The sequence below is a fragment of the Antechinus flavipes genome, chromosome 6 (genome assembly GCF_016432865.1).
Source record: "Antechinus flavipes isolate AdamAnt ecotype Samford, QLD, Australia chromosome 6, AdamAnt_v2, whole genome shotgun sequence".
NCBI classification, from domain to species: domain Eukaryota; kingdom Metazoa; phylum Chordata; class Mammalia; order Dasyuromorphia; family Dasyuridae; genus Antechinus; species Antechinus flavipes.
Genome location: NC_067403.1, coordinates 212,433,057 through 212,460,422, shown reverse-complemented (window position 1 = coordinate 212,460,422; position 27,366 = coordinate 212,433,057).

Below are 27,366 nucleotides of genomic sequence, written 5' to 3'. Positions count from 1 at the left end.
CTTTGTCCTGGTGTCTTTTTTTTTCTTCCCAGCTCTTCCTTCATAGAGGGGAGAGCGAAGACAATGAACTCAGAATCTGTTCTTAGGTAACCATCGTCCAAAGTCTATGGGTTACTTGTTCACTTTGGCATATTCTTAGAGTGATCTCTCTAACTCAGGATGTTTTTTGTGACCTCCCAGACCCACCTAGACAAGTATTTCCCCAGAGATCTCCACTACCTGAAGTACACATTAGCCCATTAAAATCGACTTACCACAGTGGGAAACCACAGGAAGTCGTGAAAAACCTCATGAGAAAATGAGGAAATGAACCTGATAATAAGGGTAATAAAGCCGCTTTGGTTTCCCTCACTTTGCCAACCATGAAATAGATGACGTAACTATGTTTGCTCTGCATCTTCAGAAACAGGGTGGCTGAGTTATGAGAATCACCACATCCTCACTGTTCATACGGACAATATTTATGCTGATAATTGGAATTTCTGGACTCCAGAATCCAAGTGACTGAAAGAAAAAGGAAAGTCTTATAATTTCCATGCAATTTTGTTCTGTTCTTCTCTTGTGCTTTCTCAAGTCTGATGCCAGAGAAAAAGACAAATATTTATATACACAGCTTCAGGACTGCAATCTCGATGGGATTCTTACCAGTCTTCCTTCCCCCCAAGTGTATTCAATCAATAAGTATTAAGTGCCCATTTTGTTCCAGACACTCTGCTTGTGCTAAGCGCTGATGACACCAAGAAAGGCAAAGATAATCCTGCTCTCACTGAGCTCCCAGTTGAATGGAAATAATATGCAAACAACTATATACAAATAAGCTATATCCAGGATAAATTTGAAGTAATCAATAGAGGCACTAGAATTAAGAAATCAGGAAATGATTCTTGTAGAAGATGGTATTTTTAAAACTGAGACTTGAAGCTGGGGAAGCCAGGAGATGAGGAGGGAGAAAGTTTTAGGCATGGAGGATAGCCAGTAAAAATACCTGATCTGGAAATGCGATGCCATGTGTATTCTTTCAAATAAATGCTAATCAGCAATTTTATTAGTCACAAGATAAGTGCCTAGCATTGTGCTGGGCACTCTGGAAGAGATGATCAATTAGGGAAAAGACTAATCCTTGCCTTCTAGTTGGGGAGACAGCACACAGGAAAATAATGAAAATTGCTAAAAGTTCAAGACAGCCATAAGAACAATACCAAAATGCCAAGAATCTGCTTCATGATCTCTGGCCACCACTTGGACAAATAGAGAAGAGGCAGGTGGCTGTATGACCCTCCGCTTTTATTGATCTATGAAAAGACAAGGGAATAAAGAGGAGCATAGAACTTGGGACCTCTAAATGACACATTTACATCCATGACAGAATCAGAGATTCCAGATACACCACCTGGACACCTCACAAAATATATTGTGAATTGCAGCATCTCTGCCCCAATAGTATAAGAGGAGGTATTAGCTGAGGCATTTAAAGAGATGGTGGCAATATGGTTTTATGGGAACAAGCTTTGGAATGAAAAGATCCGTACAGTAAAAATAAAACAAACCACCAGTTCTAGAATGGGGATCTGGGTTCAAATTCCACCTTTGATGGTTGCTGACTTTTTGACCGTAGTCAAGTCACTTTATCCTTATATCCTTATATGTAAAGTGAGGAAGTTGAATGGTATAGCCTTCTCATTCTGAGGTTTCTCCTTGGAATTGAACTCTGATCCCGATTGGATTCCAATTCTGGTTTTACTACTTCCTTGCTGCATATCCTTGGGAAAGTTGATTTCTGTCTCATGACCTCAGTTGCCTTCTTTGAAATGAGTCACCATGTATTCCATAGAACATTGATAAATGAGGAGGTGATAGAAAGCAGTCATAATGCTGAAAGGCTTTGAGTCCATGCGTTGTCAGGATCATTTGAAAGAACTGGGGAATCATTGTTATGGAGAAGAAAAAACTCAGGAGGACATAGATATTTGTGTTTAATATTTATAGTACTAACACATGGAAGAGAAATTTGAATTTTCCTGTTTAGCTCAAGAGGGCAGAACTTAGGAGTAAGGAATGGAAATTACAAAGCGGTAAATGTAAGTTTGATGTCTTGAAAAAACTTCCTAACAATCAGAGCTTCTTCAAGGAGGGATGGATTATTATTGTTTCTCTTTCTAAGCAGAAGCTAGATGATTATTTGTCTAGTAAAAGGGAGGGAATTCTTTTTAGATACAGGTTGGACTATATGATTTGTGAAGTCCCTTCCAGCTTTTTATTCTGTTTCTATTTGCTGGTGCCCACTGATTTGGCTATGCTGAAAAATTGATGTTCTAGTGTAGGGTGGGTGCCAGCAACCTTTTTACTGAGGTATATCAGTAGGAAAGTCTAAACAATAAATATGGTAGATCACCATTAGTCCTTAGATTTAAATGAGGAAGAAGAGAAAATGGGTGGAGAAAAGAAGTTAATAAAGCAAAAAAGGAGGAGAAAAAACAGAAAAAGGAAAAGGAGAAGGAGAAGAAGATAAAGAAGGAGGAGAAGGATCAGAAGAAGAAGAAGAGGAAGAAACAGAAGAAGAAGAAGAGTAGAGATGCTGCAATTCACAGTATATTTTGTGAGGTGTCCATGTGGGGGATTCTGGAATCCCTAATTATAATACTGATTCTGTCATGGATGTAAATGTGTCATTTAGGGGATCCTAAGTTCTATGCTCCTCTTTATTCCCTTGTCCTTTCATACACCAATAAAACCAGAGAGTCACACTGCTGCCTGCCTCTTCTTTATTTGTCCAAGTGATGTCCAGAGACCATGAAGGAGGAGGAGGAGGAGAAAGAGGAGGAGAGAAAGAGAAGGAGGAGAGAAAGGAAGAAGGAGGACGATGACAATGATGATGATGATGAAGAAGAGGAGGAGGAGGAGAAAGAGCAGAAAAAATACCATGCCTGCCATAGTGCCTGAGTATATTTATTTCTGGGATGCAATTTACAGGATAGGCAACATGGTCTAGTGGATGGAGGACTAGCCTTGAAGTCAGGTAATCTGAGTTCACATCCCACTTCTGAACCTAGCCATGTGACATGATGCAACTTCTTTGTGTCTCAATTTCCTCACCTGTAAAATGAGGTCAATGATACCTGGAGGACATTCCTCACAACGTTGGGAGGTTCCACTGCACTTTGAGAACTTTAAAGTGCCACCTAATGGCCAGTTGTGATCATTGCATGTGTATTCTTCAAATCAAATCTAATCCGTTTTCCCAGTGGTGTCAGTTCAATAGAAAAAGGGACCATTAAGCCATCCATAAGGATCCCAGTGAGCAAGTACTGACTTAGAAAATCACATGTTAACATTCTCTGTTAGATAATTATCCCTATCTATACTATATAATATCTCTATATTATATATTTATTTTGTCACACATCTAATTATCTGGCTCGGCTGTACTCTGGAGTGTTTTGGGCTCATGAGTGACAGCTCTGCTTTACAGTGACAAACTGGAGAAGGTCATAAATAGCTCATGAGAGAGATAAGGCTTCCCTATAGTGCACATTGAGAATCCTGATCTAATTCCAAATTTTATGACCATTGTTAATACAGCATCATAGGACCACAATTTTGGGACCTGAAAGAAAGAACACAAGTGAGCCCTTATCTTTGTGGTTAAAAACCTAATTCCAGCCCTTTTGGGCAGGACAGGGCCAAGTATGTATCTTTATAACTGAGTTCCACTTGGGATTGCTTATCTCTATGGTGCAGTCTTCAAAATGCAGTGTGAATAGATAGGCAGAATCCTACAGAGTAGGCACTGGGTCCTGTCCAGGAACTGCCATCTCTATAACACAGACTGAGTTTGGGAGCTTCTGCTTGAGTAGGGAAACTATTTCCAGGTAAATGTAATTGCTGGAATACCTGGCAGCTACTGTTACTGACTAGCCTGAGGGATGGAGATAGCTAACAAGCCATGGAATTTTTAAAAAATAAGTTTTTTGTTTTAACATCATCTTAATTTTCAAATATATCCTTTCTATGTCCCTACTCAGAGAGTCATCCTTTATAACAAAGAATAAAAAAGAGAAGCAACTGGGGGGGATTCAGCAAAATTAACCCAGATATCAACCAATTAGACAGAATATACAATAGTTCACACTCTTGGTGTTTGTGCCCTACAAAGAGAAGGGCATTTTCTTATCTCTTTGGGGGACAAAACACCACCTTTATAAATTCGTGGCATTGTTTGCTATTGGTATAGTTGCCCTTTCCATTTACATTGTTGTAGTCATTGTATATACTATTTTCCTGGGTTTATTTGCTTCACTTTGCCCCAGTTCATTTAAGTCTTTCCATGCTTCTCAGTAGCCTTGTCTTCAAGCCATAGGCATCTACTTTGTCTACAATTCTTTTCTATTTAAAAAAAACAGGTTCTCGTTTGGAACTATTCTCAAAAAGTTATCAAACTGTGCATATCCTTTGATCCAGCAGTGTTTCTACTGGGCTTATACCCCAAAGAGATACTAAAGAAGGGAAAGGGACCTGTATGTGCCAAAGTGTTTGTGGCAGCCCTGTTTGTAGTGGTCAGAAGCTGGAAAATGAATGGATGCCCATCAACTGGAGAATGGTTGGGTAAATTATGGTATATGAATGTTATGGAATATTAATATTTTTGTACACATGGATCCTTTTCTATTTTTTTATTATCTCTTTGGGATACAGGCCTAGTAGTGGTATTGCTGGATCAAAGGTTATGCACAGTTTTATAGCCCTTTGGGCATAGTTTCAAATTTCTGACTGAGAACATTTTTAAGGGACCTGCCTGAGTCAACTTGGCTTAGTTTAAATTGTAACTTCATTGTGACTGGTTTCCTTCATATTTTAATCTTGGGAGTTTAAGCACTTTCAGCAATATAAATTTTGAACTATAGTATGTTTAAGAAAAATTAATGGACTTATTGGCACATAGTGAAATTTGCTAGCAGCAGTAGAAGGTTATATCACACTTAGGTTATATATTTACATGGATAAAGTCAAATGGCAACTATCTTTTTAAAAAATCAGTGTACATGGCATACTTTTGCTTATCACTTTTCCTTTAGGGTCTTGTCTTCTTCCTCCACAAAATCCATTAATTATTTTATATTTTTTCCTTGAATTCTATAAGTTATTGAGTTTTCTCTATAGCTAGCCTTGATCTTCAGAACTGGGGAGGAAAAGGGGAAGAGACATGAAGAAGATGAGGAGAAAAGCAGAGAAAGAAGGAGATGAAGAAAGGAAGAGGAGAAAGGAGAGGGAGAGATTCCATCAAAGTTTACAGTTAGTATAATGATGTTCTCCTATCTTTGAAATTCCTGTATGTGCATTTCTTGATTAAGGAGGAAGTCCTCTTTGTGAATAAGGCTCATTTATATGCCAATACAGGGTTTAAAGATATTTTGAGGAGAAACCTTTTTCAGTAGGAGATATGTAGCAGAGACTGAAGAATCTTTCCTTAGAGAAAAAGCTTTAAAGACAGTAATAATCTTAATTAAATAGTCTTTAGTATTCAGAAAGGACCCGAATGTAAAATGTACATACAACTTTCAGCCATATGTTCACTTTAATGATATTAATATTTCCCCAGAGATGATAATAAAGGTTCTTCCTAATTATATACCATTTTATTATGCAGAATGAAATCTCGTGTTACTTTGAATAACATTTTCAAGAATTGATAGCATTCATAATCTTAGAAAAAAAGATAATTCTTACTTTTTTCTCCTACTAGCACTTTTTTTTTTTGCTATTCAAAAGCCAGTTATAGAATTAAGTAGATCAAAGAACTGTCCCTTTTAGTGAATCTCAGTTTCCCAATTTTTTAAGTATGCATACATGATAGCTGTGTCTACTATAGGTGGAGGAAGGGAGGGGAAAAATCGGAACAAAGTGAGTGCAAGGGATAATGTTGTAAAAAATTATCCTGGCATGGGTTCTGTCAGTAAAAAGTTATTTAAAAGAAAATAAAAAACAGGTGCTCTAAATATATATTTTTTATATTTGGGATCTCTTTTTTGTCTCTTTTAAAAATACTTTATCTGCTTAGAAGTATGTATTTTCCTGATCATACTTTCCAAGATCAAAGTTATGGATATTTTTTTTGTTGCTGTCTTAGCATAATTTTAAATTTCTTTCTGGAATAGTTAGACTAATTCATAGCAAAAATAGTATATATATATATATGTGTGTGTGTGTGTGTGTGTGTGTGTGTGTGTGTGTGTGTGTGTGTGTATGTATTTTATCTTTCCACCATCCCTTCCACATTTATTGTTCTCATCTTTTGTCATCTTTATTGAATGTGAGGTAAAACCTCAGTTTGATGTGCATTTATCTTATTGTCAGGGATTTGGAGCAGTCTTTCACAAAGTTGTTAATAGTTTCCATTTTTTCTCCCTTCTTCTTCTCCCTCCCCAAGATGGTGAATAGTTTGATATAGGTTATACATATATAATATATTAAACACATTTTTACATTAATCATGTTGTAAAAGAAGAGTCAGGACAAAAGCCATAAGAAAATGTGAGAAAGATAAAATAGCAAAAAACTAAAAATAATATGCTTCAATCTTCATTCAGACTTCATAGTTTTTCTTTAGATATGGATAACATTTTCTATCATGAGTTTTTTGGAATTGTCTTAGATTTGTATTGCTCAGAAGATCTCAGTCTTTCAGAGCTGATCATCATGTGATGTTGCTGTTAATGTGTTCAATGTTCTGGTTCTGCTCACTTCACTCAACATCAGTTCATTTAAGTCTTTCCAGGGTTTTCTGAAATCTGCTCATCATTTTTTATAGCACAGTGGTATTCCATTATATTCATATACCACAATTTGTTCAGACATTCCCTAATCCATGGGCATCCCCTTAATTTCCAAATCTTTGCCACTACAAAAAGGGCTGCTATAAATATTTTTGTACACGTGGATCCTTTTCTATTTTTTTATTATCTCTTTGGGATACAGGCCTAGTAGTGGTATTGCTGGATCAAAGGTTATGCACAGTTTTATAGCCCTTTGGGCATAGTTTCAAATTTCTGACTGAGAACATTTTTAAGGGACCTGCCTGAGTCAACTTGGCTTAGTTTAAATTGTAACTTCATTGTGACTGGTTTCCTTCATATTTTAATCTTGGGAGTTTAAGCACTTTCAGCAATATAAATTTTGAACTATAGTATGTTTAAGAAAAATTAATGGACTTATTGGCACATAGTGAAATTTGCTAGCAGCAGTAGAAGGTTATATCACACTTAGGTTATATATTTACATGGATAAAGTCAAATGGCAACTATCTTTTTAAAAAATCAGTGTACATGGCATACTTTTGCTTATCACTTTTCCTTTAGGGTCTTGTCTTCTTCCTCCACAAAATCCATTAATTATTTTATATTTTTTCCTTGAATTCTATAAGTTATTGAGTTTTCTCTATAGCTAGCCTTGATCTTCAGAACTGGGGAGGAAAAGGGGAAGAGACATGAAGAAGATGAGGAGAAAAGCAGAGAAAGAAGGAGATGAAGAAAGGAAGAGGAGAAAGGAGAGGGAGAGATTCCATCAAAGTTTACAGTTAGTATAATGATGTTCTCCTATCTTTGAAATTCCTGTATGTGCATTTCTTGATTAAGGAGGAAGTCCTCTTTGTGAATAAGGCTCATTTATATGCCAATACAGGGTTTAAAGATATTTTGAGGAGAAACCTTTTTCAGTAGGAGATATGTAGCAGAGACTGAAGAATCTTTCCTTAGAGAAAAAGCTTTAAAGACAGTAATAATCTTAATTAAATAGTCTTTAGTATTCAGAAAGGACCCGAATGTAAAATGTACATACAACTTTCAGCCATATGTTCACTTTAATGATATTAATATTTCCCCAGAGATGATAATAAAGGTTCTTCCTAATTATATACCATTTTATTATGCAGAATGAAATCTCGTGTTACTTTGAATAACATTTTCAAGAATTGATAGCATTCATAATCTTAGAAAAAAAGATAATTCTTACTTTTTTCTCCTACTAGCACTTTTTTTTTTTGCTATTCAAAAGCCAGTTATAGAATTAAGTAGATCAAAGAACTGTCCCTTTTAGTGAATCTCAGTTTCCCAATTTTTTAAGTATGCATACATGATAGCTGTGTCTACTATATGTGAAGTAAAAAAAAAAAAGGTAAATCAAATTAATTATTTGGAGTCATAAAGATAAAATGAACTTAAAAAAATGAATCAATTGGTTCAATAATAAAGGGGGTTGTAGATCTACCTTTAGCTGTCCTCTAGGGAATCAAATTGGCATAATAGAAAGAAATTTTACCACAAGTCAGAATGCCTAATTGTACTCTCCATTTTGCCAGTAACTTTTGTGACCTTGGGCAAATTATTCAGTCATTATAATATCTTATATGTATGTAAAAGTTTACTAAGCACTTGTATATATATAGTCTCATTTGATCTTTGTAATAGTCAAGGAGCTAAGAATGAGTATTAATTTTCTCTTTTGTAAAATGAAAGAATTGGAGCAGATGATCTCATTAAGTTTACATCTAGCTCTACATTTTGTGATTCTTCCCATTTTACAGATGAGGGAACTTTCTTTTTTCTTTTTTTCCTCTTTTTGGAGGCAATTGGGGTTGTGACTTGCCCAGGAGTCACATACTTAGTCAGTGTCTGAAGCTGTATTTGAACCCAGGTCCTCCTGACCTCAGTGCCTACCACCTAGCTGTCCCTGATAAGAGAACTTTCAAAGAAGAAGCATTCAAAAAAGATAAACAAATTTGCCCAAATCATATCAGGTTCCTCTTCCTTTCCTGCCCCTCTCTCTCCCTCTTTCTTTTTCTGTCTTTGTCTCTTTATCCTCTCTCTCTCTCTCTCTCTCTCTCTCTCTCTCTCTCTCTCTCTCTCTCTCTCTCCCTTTTCTCCTCCTCTTTCCCTCTCCTCCTTCTCCTTGCCCCCTCTTTCTCTCACTCCCTGTTTCCCTTTCCTTACCCCTTTCCCTCTCCCTCTCTCTTTCCCCCTCCTGCTTTCCCCCTCTTCCTCCCTTTCTCTCTCTCTCTCTCTCTGTTTCTCACTCTTTCTTTTATTATCTAGTCAGAGGCTACAAAGAAGACATTTCAAACCAAATTAATTCCAATTCAGTTGGTACTAAAAGGCTGCTTTATGTAAAAATACACTAAAGACATTTCTGAGTTTCACTCATTATAGTAGTACTCAAAACAGACTAGTTCAATGAACATTTCCTTCCTCTCCAGTTTTTCTGCCAGCTTTGGTCACTGAACTAGTTCCTCAGTTTGGCTCTAATCTTTCTCCTAGTACAGGAGTCCCCTCCTTCTAATTCCATCTCACAGTTTTACAATATTCAAATAATTAACAGACACAGGGATAATAACTCAGATCATTTTTGCCCTTAGCAAGAATATTACATAAGGCTCTTTTTATGGAGTTATGTCTATAAAGTGGAGAGTTGGTAATTATATGATAAATTCAGGCTGTATAGACAGTTGGTTGGACAATTTCTGGGAATATTTTAGAAGATGAGGCTTGGTTAATTATGGGGACAGCTGGATGGAGTAGGAGAGAAGGAAGATTTAATATTTTTTTTTGGCTTCTGTTTAGATTTCCCTCCTCTCACCAAATGGCTGATCAGAAGCCCCAGAGCAATGATTGTCTCTCTGGATGCTTTCTTGTCCTCCTTTTTGGTCTCCTTAATATCAAAGGCTGCTGACCCACAAATGATTCTTCCTGGAAACACATTGTTATTTTATCTGCAGATAGACCCTGTATTAGAAGTTCAAGACATTGACAAATATTTTCCCCCATGTGTCCACCACCCAAATGTTCAGCTGTTGGACATTTTGATCTGGAGATTACCATAGGTTTCTCAAGATCAACATATCCAACAAATAGATTGCATTGTCTTCTCCTTCCCCATCTCTACTTCTTCTGAACTTCCTATTCCTATGGATGCATCATATCCTCCTCCTGGTCCCTAGATCCATCCACATCGTCAATATGATCCTCCATCCTTATCTAGTCAGTTACTAGATCTTATAATTTCTATGCTTTATCTCTCACAGACACCTCTTGTTCTGAACTCATATAGTCATTACCCTACTTCAAGTTCTTGTCATTTTTTGCTTCTTAATTGGTTTCTTTACTTCAATTCTCTTCTTCCAATTCATTATCCAAAGTGATTTTCCTAAAATGTAGGTCTGAATACATTACTACTCAATAAATGCAAATGGCTCCCTATTACTTTCAGGATGGAATAAAAAGTCTTCAGTTTGACATTTAAGACTCTTCACAACTTGGCACCTTTCTACTTTTCTGATCTTTTTTACATTATATTCCCACACATCCCATGATTCAGCAACATTGACCTTGCTGTTCCTTGCACTTGTAACTCAATTTTCCATCTATATGTTTTTGTATTTCCATTTTTAGAATTTTTTCACTTCCACTTTCTGACTTCATTTAAGACTGAGATCAAGTGTTAACTCTTTTACGAGACCTTTCTGGCCCTCTTAGGTACTATTACCTTCCCTTGTAAGAGTATTTTCTGTCTAATCTGTATTTATCTCAGATGTTTATACATGTAATTTTATATATATATATGACATAATCCATGATGTGTATATATGTTGTATAATATACATGGTGTATATGGAGTCTTCATGGAGGACCACCACCTTTGGTGTAAGGGCTACTCATCCACATTTGGCATCCACCTGGCACTTGAGTCTCACCTGTGTCTCCGAGAAGCTGTAGCATGTGCAATGGCCACATCTTGATAAACCACCTTAGCAGTTGTGCTAACCCATGTTGGGGATAATTGACAGGCTTCAAACCTATAGGTGAGTTAGGGGGATATCTACCCCAAGCATGTGAAGACCCCAATCTTGGGTGGATGAGAACAATTTGTTCCATTGACCTTAAACACTGAAACAGGGATATGGAGCACTTAGGGCTTGGTCAGGCTTTAAAGACATCAAGATCATCCACTGTATCCCAGGTTCCATCACCACTCATCCCGACTTTTGCCTTTCCACTGGATTTCAGTGACTCTGGAAGAGAGAAGGAGAGAGAGGGAGGCTGATGACTTTGTACAATTCTACTTCACTTAAATCTAATTCACTCACGAGTCAAGATATTACCCTGTAATGTCACTGGTCTTTGAAAATGAAAGATAAAATAACAACAATAATAACCATGCATGTATGTGTGTGTATATGTGTATATATATAAATATTTTGTGACAACAACTTAGATATATACACACACATATCTTCATTAGAATGAAAGCTTCTTGAGAACAGTAACTTGTTTTGGTTTTTTTTGAATGCCCAGTGTTTATCACAGGCCTGGCACTTAGTAAATGCTTCATAAATATTTCTTGTTGAATATTTCTACTGTTGTGCATTAAGTATCAGTCATCCCATAACATGATCCAAGTTTAGGAGAGAGAATTAGCAATTCTCTTGCTGTTTGTTAGGGGTATATGAGATTCTGGGTTCTAAAGCCTGTTACAAAATCTACTTTTTTTTTTAAACTGTGAATTTCCATTTTAAGTGATTTACTTAATTGTAAACAATATTTTGTTTTTCCAAATACATGCAAAGATAGTTTTTAGCATTCTCTCTTGCAAAACCTTGTGTTCCAATTTTTTTTCCCTTTTTTCCCTTTACCCTCTTTTCAAGATAGCAAACAACCCAATATGGGTTAAAGTGAAGTTCTTCTAAACATATTTCCATATTTGTCATACTGCATAAGAAAAATCAGGTCAAAAGTGAAAAAAACCACAAGAAAGAAAAAAAAAACAAGCAAATGACAACAACAAAAAATATGATGTGAAAATGCTTTGATCCACATTCACTCTTTATAGTTCTCTCTCTAAATACAGATGGCACTCAAAAATCTGCTTTTTGGTTGTGTATACTAGAACAAATCATATTATAATAACTGACATTTATATAGACCTTTAAGGTTAATTAAATGCTTTATGTACATCAATCCTTCTGATTCTTACAATAATCTTTCAAGGGAAATATTCTAGTATTATCAGAGGACTTAACTACAACTTTAGGTAAGTTGGCAAACCTCCTTGGGTCTTAGTTTCCTAATCTATAAAATTATGATGAGATAACCTTGAATGTCCTTTCCAATTAAAAATCAGTTTTACTGATGAAAAAATGTTGCTCTGATTTTTGCCTGTAATCCCCTAGGTAATAAGTACTGAAGCAAGGAGGAGTATTCAGATATCTCTTAACTCTATGTCCAGCATGGTTTCCACTGCATCAAGCTGACTCAACCTTTCTAGGCTTCACTTTCTCTTTCTATAAAATGATCTCTAAGGTTTCTTTTAGCCCTAAAATCCCATGAGTCTGACTTTAAGAAGCTCACTTCTTTGTGTCAAGGGTCGGAAACCAAAAAGAAATTGTTAGTGCCAAGGTGGGTTAATAATCCATAAAAAACAAGAACAAAAAAGCTCCTTTGAGCAGTTCCAGATTGCTAAGCCACTTCAAATCCTGAAAATATCCCTCAAGTTTGAAGGACACAAATGGCATCTTCTCAATTGGCATAGAGTGATTTTATTGGGTGAGATTCAAACATTGTCTTTTTTTAAAGATCCAGAAAAAAAATTCAGGACCTTTTCTTCCGGGAGAATGGACCCGATGACAAGAGAAAAGAGATATAGTCCAGGAGCAGAGGAAAAACTATGATCTCATAATATATGTATCTGTAATATTGCTCCATGGCATTGATGGAAACAAGATTGAACTACATGTGAAAAAAATAAAGGGACAAAAGTGTTTGTTCTATTGCCAGATGAAAAATATCATTAAAATAAATTTGTGTTATCTGGTTTTTCTCCCCTTGTTTGTTTCTGTTTTTCTTTTCTGCCAGCTGGATGTTTAATTTGGCTCAAGAAGCTGCTGGCAACCACAGGAGATGTCCGAGAATGGGAGGACACACGAGGTCTCTGAGAAAGGCTGGCCTCCTCATATCTGGAAGCCAGGCTGGTTCCTGCAAAGGGCTGACATCTGGTTCCAGCTGGGCTGGGTTCAGAGTCTTCCACAGTCTAAATCATTCTTGTTTTGGTTGTTGGTTTGCAATTGTGAAAGTTTAGGGTGTACAAGGCAGTGACCCTGTTTGAGGAGATGAGATAAGGGGTGTGTGTTGTGTGTAAAAACATGGAGATAAACACATAATATATGAAAAATTAGCTAAAGCAAAGGTAGATTTGCATGCTAGGTTAGCATGCTATTCTCCTTGTTTGGACAAATTCTAGCGTGATTAGGCTAGTTTGGAAAATTAGGGATTTATAGATCATTGCCTTCGTAAAGAAGAGAAAAATGAGATGGATGAATTAATTTAATTTAATTTATGAAGGTCAGGCATGAGGTGGAGACCCTGATCCCGGGTCTCTCGACTCCCAGGCTGGTTCTCTTTCCATTGTATCACCCTGCCTTCTCTAGGTTCATGACTTTAGGGTTAGAGCAGAGACTGATTAGTGCCTGGGTAAGAGGTTGGCAGGCACTGGGCCAGTTTCAGCAGGAAGGTGGAAAATAGGCTAGTTAAGGTCAACCAGGTTTTTATGGCCTGCCTTCGATTAAAATGTAATCACAGAAAAATTGTACATTTATTTCTGTAGATTGGCCGATTACCAGCAGGTGGCAGCATTGTATAACCTAGCTGAAAAAAGCCACATTTCCTACTAATTTCTTGGATCCCTCGCAGAGCCAGAAGAAGCCTCAGAAGATCTTAGTACATATCTCTCATTTTAAAGATGAGGGAATTGGGACCCAGAGAATTTCAGGGACTTTTCCAAAGTCACGTGGTAGGGAGTGTGAAAGATCCAGGATTCACACCCAATTCTGTGATTCCCAAGCCAATTCTCTTTTTTTAATGGCTGATAATTCTCTCCCCTCCTTTTCCCCCCTTATTTTTTTTTCCCTGTGGAAGTCAACTTCTAAAGCATCAAATCCAAATAAACTAATGTTCATTAAGTGCCTGCTGTGGACAAATCTCAGCCCCAAGCCCCGGGGTACAAAGCTGGAAAAAATGACAATTCCATCTGTAGCTAAGGATGATATGAAGTAGAATGTGACAGGGGCAAGAGAGAGAATACCTACGTGTTCCAGGAAAATTCAAGGGTGGAGGCAGAGATTGCTTTTAACTAGGGGAGGGAGGTAGATCAGGGAAGCTTTCAAAGAAGGGGGTAGTTCCTGAGCTGAGTCTTAAAAATAGATGAAGGATTTTGACACGTGAAAGCAAAGAGAGAATGCATTTTAGGCAATGAAAGACAGATAGATGTACAGAAGCAGAAGAGATTAGGATAGAATTGGAAAACAGAAGATGAAGCAGGTTGGCTGAAATGTAGAATATGTGAAGGCAAGTAATGTGAAATAAGACTGGGAAGGGAGGAGGGAGACAGATTGTAGAGGGACTTAAATGCCACATTAATGAGTTTTTTATTCTTTAACAATCGTGGTTTTTTCAGCAAAGGAGTCATACCTGTGTATTAAGAAGATTAATTTGGTGGCTGTGTGAATCTTAGATTGGAGAGGAGAGCAAGTAGAGACAGGGAGGTTATTATAATATTAAGAGGTTATTATAATAGCTCAGGCAAAAGCTGATGAAGGTCTGAGTGAGTTGGACAGACACCAGACATGTTGTGGAAGTAGAATTAATTGAACTTTGGGGATTGATTCCATGCAGGGGGTGGGAAGGGTGTGGAAAGTCAAAGATGATTTTGAGATTTCAAGACTAGGTAATTGGGAGGATGGTGTTGCGTTCACAGGAAGGTCCATGTTTGATGAGTTCAGTACCATTGAAACATCAAGATGGAGATTTTGGCAAGTGATGGATCAGTCAGTGAAAGTCAACTGAGGGGAAGATAGCGGTTGTGGCAAAGAAGACCATGTTGGGAGCATTCATGAGAGAGAACATACATCAGAGGAGATAAAGATCGTCTCAAAGTGTCAGGAAGGTGACAGTGAAGCAATGAAGCTCTGAAGGGAGAGAGGAGGAAGATAGGGAATATGAGTGAAAGAGTAATTGCTAAGGAGCAGAATAAGATCTTTCCTCTGGACTAGATCTTCATTCATGACTATACTGCAAGAAATCATTGTGTAATTCATCAACTTTTCAGTACCATTGGTTGGTGAGGGAGTGGTGAAGGGAGGCAGAGGTTAAGGAGAAGGGTACCTCTTGAGCCTCTATAGTCTTGGGAACAGGTCCTTTATGTGTTCTTTATAAATAAAACCTATTTTGTGGTGTTTTTCTGTTTCATGTTTTGTGATTCTGAGTGCTAATTTAGAACTAATTTGGGGGACATCATATGCTGATTTTCCTGGGTGTTACTTGGATGAAGGCAAATAAGCCCAGATCTTTTGATTAGGAGAAAGTTGAAAAACAAACAAACAAGAAAACCTACTTCCAATACAACCAACACCATCAACATAAACACGGTGAACATGTTGTGCAAAAGGGAAGGAGCTGAAAGAGAAGAATAGGTTGAAAATGAATAAAAGGATGTGGTCGAGGGAGCAAAGTTCTAGAAAAGATGTAATGAATGTGAGACCACTTGAAGAGATCTGTTTGAGTTTTTGTTGCCTCTAGTTCTTAGACAAATTTTTTTCTTCTCTCACTCTTAACTTAGCTTCTTGAAATTTCTAATCATTGTTCCTATTTCTATCCTCTGGGACAAGCAAAGTAAATCTCATCTTTCTTCCACCTGATAGTCCTTTGATACTTGAAGATGACTTTTATTTCCCCAAGACTTTTCACTTCTCTTCCTTTAATTCCTGTTGGATACTCACTTTGTCCAATGAGTCATCACATCTTATGACCTTGGGACCATTTACCAATCTGAGTACTTTCCTCATCAGTGTCCTCAAAAATGTGGCATTCATGTTTGAACACAATACTCCTGACATGGTCTGATCAGGAAGATCAAGGATTCTTGAGTCTCTATTCAGCCATTTTGCTTATCCTAAATTTAACTTCAGTATAGTATAGGGCCAGTTTACCTGATGAAAGGGAATTAGAAATGGTATTAGAGGCTGGAAGATAATAGAAAAAAATCTGGGACAGCTACTGTGGTAAATGTGATAAAGAGTCAATAAGTGATAAATAAGGGTATTATAATATATTGGTGAGGGCACAGTTGAGGTTGAATAATATGAATTTGTAGCACAACTAGCCAATTTTGTTTACAGATCTCTCCCCAAAACTTTTTAGAAATAGGCTCTTGAAAATTATGCCAGTGATGCACAAGTCCTGGGAAATCCTAGAAAATTTTCAAATACAGATCTCCCTAAAAACTATATATCTATTGTGTGGGGACTAGGACCATTTAAGTGTAGCAAATTGGCCACAAGGTGATGATTTTCTTTGGTCCCACCACTCACAGAATCTATTCTACTGTGTTGTGGAGGTGTTATGGTCTGACTTAATGGAAGGAGTATTCCTTTCATGAAACAATAGGGCTTTTTAAGCACTTGAAGTTTGAAGGGCAATAATAAAATAATTTCTCATCCTCAGGGCACATAACATGAATAAACATATGATGGGGAGGTTAGAGGGAGAAGGAATTGTTTGCCTGAGGGAAACTAACCTGGTTATGAACCTTCCTTATAGGTAATCTACAGGATGGATAAGCCACACAGTGGGAAATTAAGAGTTGCTTATATATAATTTTTAGGAAAATACAATAATAATTATAACTAGTTTCTTTCATAACTTATTCCTGCCCCATTCCTTTAACTAAGAATACATATATGTGTATATATATATACACACATACGTATATATTTATTTTATTGTTTCTATCTTAGAATGGAAAATACATTCTCTGACAATTTATGCTTGTTTTGATAAATGTTAGGTGTTAACCATCACTCTAGCAACTCTGATATTAGGGTTGCCATGGTGTTTACATAATAGACCTAAACCTTTGAACCTTTTATACTGTCAGGTAACATTTTGTTTAAAAATGATTACTCCTATAATTTTGCCCAAATGACTTCACTCTGCTAAGTAAATTACCAAAGTAGACCAGCATGCTCAGTCTGTCTACTCCAGCTCCATGGAGACAGAGAAAGGGGCTATGTCAAGGATAACCCATGGGAATGTTAATTATGAAACTTGGGTTCTAATCTTAGTTCTGTCAGTGACTAGATGGGTGACCCTTGGCATAATGTCATTGTTCTCTGAGTCTCACTTTTCTTCTCTGTATGATATATATTATATATATCTATAACATAGATCAAATATATCTATATATTATATATATATATAATATGTATATATTATATATGTATATATGTATGATTAAGATGGTGCCTAAAGTTCCTTCTAGCCCTGATTGTCTGTGTTGCTCTGGCTGTTGAGTCAACATATCACAAGAGTTAAGATAATTCCCCACTTCGGTTCTTAGCATAACGAGAATTTTGAGATTGTAAAACACTGAGAATTTCTGGCACTTAGTGTTAGCTGAATGCAAATTATTATTACTGTTTTCATTCTGTCTGGTCAATCAATACATGGCACAGATGGCTTTTTGAGATGAGGAACAATGCAATCTTGAAGACATAGAGCTTCCTGAATTACAATAGTGTATTTACAGGATTGTTATCAAGTAGAAAAAGCCCAATCTTGGTCCCTTGCTTCCTAAATTGATTCTCAGAGACTTGAACAGATGGCTTAGAGAGTTCCCTCAAAAGGTTAAAAGTTAATTTAGTGTTTTGTTGATGGCCATTGTTACCTTGCTTGTCTTACATTCTGAGGCAGATTCTGGTAACTTTGGCAATGAGGGGCAACAATATGAAATGAGAAGTGGGTTCTGAGTCAGAAGACTTGGGTTTGTGTTCTGACTTGGCAGCTTTCTAACATTATCGACCCAGGAAAGACCTTCATTTTTCTCCCTCATGTCTAAAAAAGAGGTTGGACTAGTAATCCATTAATCCTTTTAGTCATTCTGTCCTTGGTTACCTCTTGATCACTACCCCCAAATCCACGATTGCTTTTTAATTGTCATCCTCTGCGACCTCCTTATAGTTTTGACATTGTTGAAACTCCTTCCTCAATATTTTCTTCTTCCTTGGTTTCAGAGGCACCATGCCCTCCTGGTTCTTCTTTCTACTTTTTTTATCTTTTTGTCTTTTCATTGGTTCCTCATCCTCTTTGCAACTGGTATTTCTGAGTGTTTCTCAACTTATGTTTCTTTTCTTTCTCTACATTCCATTGCCATTCTCCTTCACTTCCAAGACTGCATTTTTTAATCTACTTATTTATCTCTCTATATATTTATAGTCATTCATTCATTGTTTATTTATTATTCTTTTTTTTTTTTATAATAAATTTTATTTTATTTAATAATAACTTCGCATTGACAGAATCCATGCCAGGATAATTTCTACACGACATTATCCCTTGCAATCACTTATGTTTCGTTTTTTCCCCTCCCTCCCTCCTCCCCCCCCCCAGGATGGCAAGCAGTCCTATATATGCTAAACATGTTGCAGTATATCCTAGATACAATACATATTTGCAGAACCAAACAGTTCTCTTGTTGCACAGGGAGAATTGGATTCAGAAGGTAAAAATAACTCGGGAAGAAAATCAAAAATGCAAATAGTTCACATTCATTTCCCAGTATTCCTTCTTTGGGTGTAGCTGTTTCTGTCCATCATTTCTCCAATGAAACTCAGTTAAGTCTCTTTGTCAGAGAAATCCACTTCCATCAGAATACATCCTCATACAATATCGTTGTCGAAGTGTATAATGATCTCCTGGTTCTGCTCATCTCACTTAGCATCAGTCCATGTAGGTCTCTCCAAGCCTCTCTGTATTCATCCTGCTGGTCATTCCTTACAGAGCAATAATATTCCATAACATTCATATACCACAATTTACCCAGCCATTCTCCAATTGATGGGCATCCATTCATTTTCCAGTTTCTCGCCACTACAAACAGGGCTGCTACAAACATTTTGGCACATACAGGTCCCCTTCCCTTTTTTAGTATCTCTTTGGGGTATAAGCCCAATAGAAACACTGCTGGATCAAAGGGTATGCACAGTTTGATAACTTTTTGGGCATAATTCCAGATCGCTCTCCAGAATGGCTGGATTCGTTCACAACTCCACCAACAATGCATCAATGTCCCCGTTTTCCCGCATCCCCTCCAACATTCATCATTGTTTTTTCCTGTCATCTTAGCCAATCTGACAGGAGTGTAGTGATATCTCAGAGTTGTCTTAATTTGCATTTCTCTGATCAATAGTGATTTGGAACACTCTTTCATGTGAGTGGTAATAGTTTCAATTTCTTCATCTGAAAATTGTCTGTTCATATCCTTTGACCATTTATCAATTGGAGAATGGCTTGATTTTTTATAAATTTGAGTCAGTTCTCTATATATTTTGGAAATGAGGCCTTTATCAGAACCTTTAATTGTAAAGATGTTTTCCCAGTTTGTTACTTCCCTACTAATCTTGTTTGCATTCGTTCTGTTTGTACAAAGGCTTTTTAATTTGATATAATCAAAATTTTCTATTTTGTGATTGGTAATGGTCTCTAGTTCATCTTTGGTCACAAATTTCTTTCTCCTCCACAAGTCTGAGAGATAAACTATCCTATGTTCCTCTAATTTATTTATAATCTCGTTCTTTATGCCTAGGTCATGGACCCATTTTGATCTTATCTTGGTATGTGGTGTTAAGTGTGGGTCCTTGCCTAATTTCTGCCATACTAATTTCCAGTTATCCCAGCAGTTTTTATCAAATAATGAAATCTTATCCCAAAATTTAGAATCTTTGGGTTTGTCAAACACTAGATTGCTATAGTTGACTATTCTGTCTTGTGAACCTAACCTTTTCCACTGATCAACTAATCTATTTCTAAGCCAATACCAGATGGTTTTGGTGACTGCTGCTTTATAATATAATTTTAGATCAGGTACAGCTAGACCACCTTCATTTGATTTTTTTTTCATTAATTCCCTTGAGATTCTCGACTTTTTATTGTTCCATATGAATTTTGTTGTTATTTTTTCTAAATCATTAAAATATTTTCTTGGAAGTCTGATTGGTATAGCACTAAATAAATAGATTAGTTTAGGGAGTATTGTCATCTTTATTATATTTGCTCGGCCTATCCAAGAGCACTTAATATTTTTCCAATTATTTAAGTCTGACTTTATTTGTGTGAAAACTTTTTTGTAATTTTGCTCATATAATTCCTGACTTTCCTTTGGTAGGTAGATTCCCAAATATTTTATGCTATCAACAGTTATTTTGAATGGAATTTCTCTTTGTATCTCTTGCTCTTGGATTTTGTTGGTGGTGTATAAGAATGCTGAGGATTTATGGGGATTTATTTTGTATCCTGCTACTTTGCTAAAATTATGAATTATTTCTAATAGCTTTTTAGTAGAATCTCTGGGGTTTTCTAGGTATACCATCATATCATCTGCAAAGAGTGATAGTTTGGTTTCCTCATTGCCTACTCTAATTCCTTTAATCTCTTTCTCGACTCTTATTGCAGAGGCCAGTGTTTCTAATACAATATTGAATAATAATGGTGATAGTGGGCAACCTTGCTTCACTCCAGATCTTACCGGGAAAGGTTCCAGTTTTTCCCCATTGCATATGATGCTTACTGAAGGTTTAAAATATATGCTCCTAACTATTTTAAGGAAAAGTCCTTTTATTCCTATGCTCTCAAGTGTTTTTATTAGGAATGGCTGTTGGATTTTATCAAATGCTTTTTCTGCATCTATTGAAATGATCATATGGTTTTTGTTTGGTTGGTTGTTGATATAGTCAATTATGTTAATAGTTTTCCTAATATTGAACCAGCCCTGCATTCCTAGTATAAATCCTACTTGGTCATAGTGTATTATCCTGGGGATGATTTTCTGTAATCTTTTTGCTAATATTTTATTTAAGATTTTAGCATCAATATTCATTAGGGAGATTGGTCTATAATTTTCTTTCTCTGTTTTCAGCCTACCTGGTTTAGGTATCAGTACCATATCTGTGTCATAAAAGGAGTTTGGTAGGACTCCTTCAATCCCTACTTCTTCAAATAGTTTATTTAGCATTGGAGTTAATTGATCTTTAAATGTTTGATAGAATTCAGATGTAAATCCATCTGGTCCTGGGGTTTTTTTCTTAGGGAGTTGATTGATAGTTTGTTCTATTTCTTTTTCTGAGATAGGAGTGTTTAGGATATTTACTTCTTCCTCTGTTAGTTTAGGTAAGCTATATTTTTGGAGGTATTCTTCTATTTCATTTAAGTTGTCGAATTTATTGGCGTAAAGTTGGGCAAAGTAACTCCTAATTATTGCTCTAATTTCCTCTTCGTTAGTGGTGAGTTCTCCCTTTTCATTTTTAAGACTAACAATTTGATTTTCCTCTTTCCTTTTTTTAATCAGATTTACTAAGGGTTTGTCTATTTTGTTGGTTTTTTCATAGAACCAACTCTTAGTTTTATTAATCAATTCAATAGTTTTTTTTACTTTCAATTTTATTGATCTCTCCTTTTATTTTTTGAATTTCAAGTTTAGTGTTTGATTGGGGGTTTTTAATTTGTTCCTTTTCTAGCATTTTTAGTTGCAAGCCCAATTCATTGACCTTCTCTTTCTCTATTTTATACAAATAGGCCTCTAGAGATATGAGATTTCCCCTTATTACCGCTTTGGCTGCATCCCATACATTTTGGTATGATGTCTCATTATTATCATTTTCTTGGATGAAGTTATTAATTATGTCTATAATTTGCTGTTTCACCCAATCATTCTTTAGTATGAGATTATTTAGTTTCCAATTATTTTTTGGTCTACTTTCCTGTGGCTTTTTATTGAATGTAATTTTCAATGCATCATGGTCTGAAAAGGATGCATTCACTATTTCTGCCTTACTGCATTTGAGTTTGAGGTTTTTATGTCCTAATATATGATCAATTTTTGTATAAGTTCCATGAACTGCTGAAAAGAAGGTGTACTCCTTTCTGTCCCCATTACATTTTCTCCAGAGATCTATCATATCTAATTTTTCTAGTATTCTATTTATCTCTTTGACTTCTTTCTTATTTATTTTCTGGTTTGATTTATCTAATTCTGAGAGTGCAAGGTTGAGATCTCCCACTATTATAGTTTTACTGTCTATTTCTTCTTGCAGCTCTCTTAATTTCTCTTTTAGGAATTTAGATGCTACACTACTTGGTGCATATATATTTAATATAGATACTTCTTCATTATTCATTCTACCCTTTAGCAAGATATAGTGCCCTTCCTTATCTCTTTTGATTAGATCAATTTTTGCTTTAGCTTGATCTGAGATCAGGATGGCTACCCCTGCTTTTTTGGCTTCACCTGAAGCATAGTAGATTTTGCTCCAACCTTTTACCTTTAACCTGCATGTATCACCCCGCTTCAGGTGTGTTTCCTGTATACAACATATTGTAGGATTCTGGCTTTTAATCCATTCTGCTAACCGCTTCCTCTTTATAGAGGAGTTTACCCCGTTCACATTTATGGTTAAAATGACCAATTCTGTATTACTTGCCATCTTGTTAACCCCGGTTTATGCTTTTCTCCCTTCTTACTCCCTTACCCCCTCCCTTACCCCCCTTCCCAGTATTAAGCTTGTGAGCTCCCCTTGCTTCTCACAGCCCTCCCTTTTTCAGTATCCCTCCCCCCCCTTAGAGTTCCCCCCCCCAACTTGCCCCTTTCCCTCCCAGTTACCGTATTCCCTTCCACTTAGCTTATTCCTTCCTTTTTCACTTTTCCCTTCTCACTTTTCAATGAGGTGGGAGAAGTTTCACCATAGATTGAATATGTCTAAAATTCTTCTCTTAATGCCAATTCTGAAAGCAGTAAAATACTCACTATTTTCATTCCTCTCCATTCTTTCTCTCAGATACACTAGGTTTCCTATGCCTCTTCATGAGATGTACTACCCCCACTTTCCCTTTTTTCTAGTACAATGTCCTTTCCACAACTAGTTTCTAGAACAAGGTATACATGTATTCTTTATACATCTTTACAGCCGAAATATAGTTCCCAAGATTAATCTTTACCTTTTTAGATTTCTCTTGAGTTCTGTGCTTGTAGATCAAATTTTTTGTTAAGTTCTGGCTTTTTCATCAGAAATAGATGAAATTCGCTTATTTCGTTGAATGTCCATCTTCTTCCCTGAAAAAGATGCTCAATCTCGCTGGGTAAGTTATTTTTGGTTGCATACCAAGTTCCTTAGCCTTTTGGAATATCATATTCCAGGCCCTTCGATCCTTTAATGTGGATGCTGCCAGATCCTGGGTGATCCTTATTGTGGCTCCTTGATACTTGAATTGGGTTTTTCTAGCCGCTTGCAGTATTTTTTCCTTTGCCTGAGGGTTCTGGCATTTGGCCACTATATTCCTTGGTGTTTTGATTTTAGGATCCCTTTCAGTAGGGGATCGATGAATTCTTTCAATGTCTATTTTACCTTCTGTTTCTATGACTTCTGGGCAGTTCTCTTTGATAATTTCCTGGAAGATAGTGTCCAGGCTTTTTTTTTCATCATACTTTTCTGGAAGTCCGATGATTCTCAGGTTGTCTCTCCTGGATCTGTTTTCCAGGTCTGTTGTCTTCCCCAGAAGGTATTTCACATCCTTTTCCATTGTTTGATTTTTTTGGATTTGCTTGACTGATTCTTCTTGTCTCCTCGAGTCATTCAATTCCAATTGTTCGACCCTGATTTTCAGTGAGGTATTTTCTTCACTCACTTTTTTAAGATCTTTTTTCTAATTGTCCAATTGAGTTCTTTTGTTCTGTGGAATTTTTTTCCATTTTGCCAATTTTGTTTTTTAGAGAGCTGTTTTCTGTTTCCAGTTCACTAATCCTATTTTTCAAGGATTTGGTTTCTTTATCCACTCTCTCTTTAACTGACTTCTCCAGGCTCTTTTGCCAAGCCTCCCTCTCCTTTTGCAGAGCCTCCCTCTCCTTTTCCCATTTTTCTTCTAGCTCCCTTGTGAGAGCCTTTTTAATTTCCTCCATGAGATTCATCTGTGCTGAGGGACATAAGGTCTCCTCCTTCGGGGATTCACCTGGGGACTGTTTGTTTTTAGTCTCCTCAGGGTTTGGAGTCTGCTCTTTATCTGTATAAAAGCTGTCCAGGGTTAGATTCTTTTTCAGTTTCTTGCTCATTCTGTCTATTTATCAAAGACAAACTATCAAAGAAACAGAAGGAAAAAAACCCCTTGAATGGAGGCTGCTTTCTTTGGGGGAGGGGCAGGGTATTCGTGAGGCACAGGTCCTACTGTGCTATGGCGCCTGCGCGCTGAGATCCGAGCGCTCTGAGATCCGAGCGGGCTAAGACACTGTGGGGGAGGGGTGGCCAGGTCCCGAGAAACTCCAGCTGTTTGGGATTGTATTCTTCACCCCCGGTGTTTTTAGCTTCTCTGCTGGGCTGCTGACTTGCTCCTATAGCAAAGCTCTCACCGCAGAGACGGCTGCGATCGCGTCCTACCCCCTCTCCGCTCTACCCGGTTCTGAGCTGCTATCTGTGCTCTGGTTGCAGCTGCTGCCCGCAGACTGCTTCCAAATACCGTCCCCGCCCTCGCGCAAAAACAGACCTTTCTTGACGAGTCTCAAGGATGGTTTCTCTTGGTAAGTAATTGTATGGTTTTTTTTCAGTCGAGCATTAATTCAGAGGCATGAAATGAAATGAATAGTGAGAGAAAAACACGGAGATTACACAGAAGTGTATTTCCTCTCCGCCATCTTGGCCGGAAGTCTGTTTATTTATTATTCTAAATTTAACAAACACCAAATAAGATGACCATTTTCAAATCCAAATTATATATTAATTATATATCATAATGTGAATCTTTATTACAGAGAACTTGTTTTCTTTTTAAGATAATTCAACTTAAGACATTTAAAGATGTCCTACTAGTCTGTAAGTCATTCTGGCCTTTTTATATTGTCTGTATATTGAAAATGCTTGAATGACCTACCTTCCTCTCTCTCTCCCTCTCTCCCTTCTTCTCCTCTCCTCCCTCCCTTATTTCCTTCCTTCCTTCCATTTCCTTCTTTCTTCTCTTCCATTTCCTTGTTTCCTCTCTTCCTCTCCTCTCTCCCTCCTTTCTTCCCTTCTTTCCTCTCTCCATGCCTTCCTCCCTTCTTTCCCTTTTCTTTCTTTCTCTTGCCCTTTCTGTCCTTCTTCCAAAAAAAAGGAAAATAAAAGAAAACAAAATCCTATTAACAAATATGCACAATTAAATAAAACTAACCCCGATATCACATTTGTCTTAAAACATATATTTTACTCCATATATTGAGTCTATCACCTGTCTGTCAGGATATGGGTATCATGTTTTATCACTGGTCCTTTGGAATCATAGTTATTACATTAATCAAAGAACTTATATCATTTAAAATTATCTTTGCAGTGGTGTTGTTATTATATAACTTGTTTTTCTATTTCTGCTCACTTCACTCTCCATCAATTCAGACATGTCTTGTTATTTTTTCTTCTTTCATAATTTTTCTTTCTTTTTTTTTTCCAAGGCAATTGGGGTTAAGTGACTCACCCAGGATCAGACAGATAGGAAGTGTTAAGTGTCTGAGATCAGATTTGAATTCAGGTCCTCCTGACTTCAGGGCTGCTGCTCTATCCACTGCACCATCTGGCTGCCTCCATAATTTATTTTGACACAATAATGTTTCATTATGCTTATATGCCATTTCTATACCCTAATTGATGGGTATATTCCCTTAATTTCCAGTTCTTTGCAAATACAAAAAAAGTTTTAAAAATATTTGTATTTGGAAATGGTCATATTATTTGGTCTTTGTTAAATTTTGAATACATAAATAAAAATGAATGAATGACTATAAATTATAAGGGGTATAAGTCTATTACTGAAATGCTGGGTCAAAGACATGCACAGCTTAGTGATTTATGTATCTGTGTGTGTGTGTGTGTGTGTGTGTGTGTGTGTGTGTGTGTTTGTGTCTGCCACAGTTATAAATTGCTTTCCATAATGGCTGAACCAGTTCATAGCTCTACCAACAACATGATAGAGTGCATGTTTCCTCAATGTTCCTTTAACTCTTGCCATTTTCCTTTTCTGTGTCATTCTTGTCATTATGATGGGTATGAAATAGTCAGAATTGCTTTAATGTACATTTCTCTAATTATTGATGATTTTGAGCATTTTCTCCGATGGTTGTTAATACCTTGGATTTCTTCCTTTTAAAACTATATTCTTATCTTTTGTCTACTGGGGACAGATCAGCTCATTCCTAGAATTTTAACTACTGCCAACGTGGAAATGACTCCCATATTTATATATCCAGCTGTGCCTTCTCTTTTAAGCTGTTTGACCACATCTCTAATTGCCTATAGGACACTAAAAAAAATCTTGGCTGGATAGAACATTGACCTGACTCTAATAAAATGAAATTCAGAAAGAAAAATGTAAAATCTTACAGGTATCAACTTTGCAAATACAGAAAAGGCAAGACAAGGTTGTATTGCACTTTAGCTACAATAATCTGGAGAAATTAATAGATAGCAGCTGAAAAAGCTATTACTCCTCTGAAAAGAAGAGAATGATCTCTAAAGTTCATTTTATTTTTCAGCCTATGATTTTATAATGTTCTTGAATCCTAGCACTTTAACTCTCATTTGTTAGTGTATCTCAAACATGCATTCTGAAACTGAGAGCAGTTTCAAATGAGTGGTAGGAATGGAATCTAGACCACCCAGGGCCAAGAGAAACACCAAGTATTACCAACTTTCCCAAGAAGTTTAGCAATTAATGGCAAGAAAAGAGAAGAGGGGAAATAGTAGCTGCTCATATTGAAGGGTCAAGGGAAGAGTTTTTAAGGACTGGGATGATCTGAATGTGTTTATTATGGATGGGAGGAAGACACCGAAGAGGGAAAGTTTGATAAATGAGCAGAGATCCATATACAAAGAATAAAGAAATCTTTAAACTCAAGGAGCTTATCTTCTCATGGGGGAAACAGCATATATATGTATACACACACCTATATCTATGTGTATATTCATGTATACTTACAAGTATACATGTATATCTTTTTTTCCTCCAGAAAGCTGATTGTTAAACATTTACCACCACACTCTTATAATATAGGTATATACAAACTACATATAAAGAGAATAACTATAAAGTAGTTAAACACAATGTAGTTGGGGGGAGAGGGCACAAACATTTAGAGGTGGGGACTAAGAAAATTTTCACTGAGAAATGCTTGATTTTTTTGAGAAAGGGCATGATGTTGCAACAAGCTCTTGGGAGAAGCAAGAAAGGATAAGATTTGATAGGTGGGAATAGTCTTAGTAATCTATTA